The sequence below is a fragment of the Mastomys coucha genome, unplaced genomic scaffold (genome assembly GCF_008632895.1).
Source record: "Mastomys coucha isolate ucsf_1 unplaced genomic scaffold, UCSF_Mcou_1 pScaffold6, whole genome shotgun sequence".
Classification (NCBI taxonomy): Eukaryota; Metazoa; Chordata; class Mammalia; order Rodentia; family Muridae; genus Mastomys; species Mastomys coucha.
In genome coordinates this window covers 117,297,461-117,300,767 of record NW_022196912.1, presented here as the reverse complement: position 1 = coordinate 117,300,767, position 3,307 = coordinate 117,297,461, and positions in this window count along the sequence as shown.

The following is a 3,307-nucleotide window of genomic DNA, read 5'->3' as shown; positions in this document are numbered from 1 at the left end:
GGAAGAGGCAGTGAGCGCCATGGGCATCCTATGGAACAAGAAGTGCTCTTGACCACTAAGCCAACTTTCCAGCCCACCTTTTCTTTTCTAATCGTCAAGTGTGTGGATGTTTTTCTCACTGGGAAGTCATATAATTGCTATAACCACAGAATATTCAAACAGGACAATACAGGCATTTATAAAGGCAAAGAACTTTGTCCTTCTCAACTTCACCCTATCAGAGGCAAGTATACATCCAATCAGAGGAAGCATACATCCAATCAGGGGAAGCATACATTCAATCAGAGGCAAGCATACATCCAATCAGAGGCAAGCATACATCCAATCAGGGGAAGCATACATCCAATCAGAGGCAAGCATGCATCCAATCAGGGGAAGCATACATCTAGACATCCTTTCTGCCTATGTACTTCCTGCCTAATTTCAATCAAATACAGCCTGTGCAGTTAGAGCAACCAGCATTGTTTACTAAAGTAAACAATACACATGGCTTGTTGTCTTCCATAAACATCAGTCCCAGGCCTTCCAGGAAGTTGTCTGACTTTGGACAAGTAGAGCTTATAGATGACAGGATTATTTGATATCATATAATATATATTATATATTTCTGAAGCACAGTAATTTAAACTTAAAACAGAACTTTAGTCCTAACAAGGGTTATGTCAACAATAAGAAATGTAAAATTTGATAGAATAAATGAATTTTAGCTAAGGCTAGCCTTAAAATAAGTATGTCTCTGATGATGATCTTGAATCTTCTGCTCCAACTGGGAGAGTACTAGATTATATGTATATCATCATGCCTGGTTTCTTTCATATTGGGGATAAAATCCAAGGTTCTGTGTATACTAGGCAAGTATTCTGCCATTGAGATGTATCCCCAGCCTAAAAGAGTTTTTTCTGTAGTATTATTTTCCTAATCATTAGATTATTTGGATTTGCTTCTTTCTTTCTTTCTTTCTTTCTTTCTTTATTTATTTATTTATTTATTTATTTATTTATTTATTTGGTTTGGTTTTGTCTTTGAAACAGGGTCTCTCTACATAGCCCCTGCTGTACTGGGATACACTGTGTAGACCAGGCTGGTCTCCGACTCATAGAGATCCACCCACCTCTGCCTCCTGAATGCTGAGATTAAAGGCGTGTATCACCATGCCTGCCCTGATGTATTTAGTTAGACGGTTAGAAAAAGCACCTGATATCCCAGTGCTTTTCAACACGTAGCCTGAAGTTGTAGAGGTCAGGGGCAATCTGGCTTTAATGTCAGGGCCATGTATCAGTCAAAGGTTAGTGATGTGTCTTGGTGGTAGATTGCTTACCTTGCATGGACAGGGTTGGTATTAGTCAGGGCTCTCTAGAGTCACAGAGAGGAGTCTCTATATAGTAAAGGAATTTGTTGATGACTTACAGTGTGTAGTCCAACTCCCAACAATGGTCAGCAGCATCTGTGAATGGAAGTCCAAGGATCTAGCAGTTGCTCAGTCCCACAAGGCAAGCAGGCAGAGAGAGTGAATCTTCGTTCTTCTAGTGTCCTTATGTAGGTCTCCAGCAGAAGGTGTGGCCCAGATTAAAGGTGTGCCACCATGCCAGGATCTGGGACTTGATTTGTCCCAGATGACCTTGAACTCAGAGATCTCTCTGTCTTAATCTTCTGGGGTTCATAGCCACTATGCCTCAAGATCTCCATGCCAACATCCAGGTCAGAAACTTGTATCTCCCAGCCTCCAGATTAGGATCACAGGTGAGCCTTCTGATTCTGGATTGTAGTTCATTCTAGATATAGTCAACTTGACAACCAGAAATAGCCACTCCAGGATTCATTCTCAGCACTGGGAAGAAAGAGAGGAATTTTGTAACCAGAGCACTAGAGTTTCATATGCCTGTCACTACAAACGCCAATAAAAAGGGACAGGATTCCAATCTGTAAACCACATTTTATCCAGAGATCTGAAGATATGAGAGTAGCCGGTTAACATAAAGAGAAAACACCTCATTTATTCATTTTATGTGTAGAAGTGTTTTGTGTATAGGTATGTCTGTGTCCCACCAGTATATCTAGTGTCCATGGAAGCCAGAACATGGCACTGGATCCCCCAGAGCTGGAATTATAGTTGGATGTAAGCTGCCCAGTGGGTGCTGGCAAGTGAACCCAGGTCGTCTAGAAGAACAGCCAATACTCTGAACTACTGGGCCATCTCTCCAGCCTATACCATGTTGACATTTAAAAAAAAATCAAATGTACAATTACCAAAACCTGAGGTTGGGGGGGGGGCAGTTAGGCCAGTAGATAAAGAGCTAGTAAGGCAGGTGTGAGCACTGGAGTTGGGAACCCAGTGCTCAGACAAAAGCCAGGCATGTGTGGCAACCTCTTGCAGTCCCAACACTTGGAGGCAGAAGTCCCCAGACTAATCTGGGTAGTCAAATTGGTGAGCTCTGTATTGAGTGAAAGGCCCTGCCTCAAAATCTAAAGTGGAGATGCAAGGCAGGAGACACTTAGCCTTGGTCAACTTTGGTTTCTCACATGCACACACATGTGAGCTTTTATGCCTACACAAGTACACTAACACACACACACACACACACACACACACACCTAACATCTAATATCTTATCTCCAGTCAGCAACAGCCAGCACAGTTGTAAAGGAGGGGGAGGTGAGAGGGAGCAGGGTTGGGGACGGGCCGAAAGGGCTAGCACAAAGACAGTCAGTTAGTTTGCAGTTCCATCATGGCACTAGAGTCATTTGGCCAGTCACAGTCTGAGATTTGTGATGTCCAATGTTTGTGTCTCTCTCATCCCTCGTGCTCTTGCTGGACTCCATGGATGTTTGGGCCCAGATTTTGAATGCTAAAAATTCATTAGTGTCTACTGGTGTCAGCTTGATATTCCTCAAGGGGCATCAGGACTGGGAGAGGTTAACATAAGATAAATAAGCCATTGACAGTGTGTACATGTTAAACTGATATTAATACACACATACAGCTTTTCTTTCACAATATGGAACACAAACATTTTTTTCTTCTTCGTTGTTTTTATATTTTTCTTTTTTGTGAACAGGTTTCTCTTGTAGCCCTGCTATGCTGGAATGGGTTCTGCAGATCTACCATCTCAGGCTTTGAACTCAGAGATCCACCTGCCTCTGCCTCTTCAGTGCTGGGATTAAAGATATGTACCCACCCATTCCTGGCTTCAAATATGTTTTTCTAATAGAAAATAGTAATGTGGTGGCGAGACCCATCCTTCTTTGTAGGATGCCGTCCCGCAGCTCCTACCTGCGTGGGGTTCCACGAACCGAGGATTTGGAAACC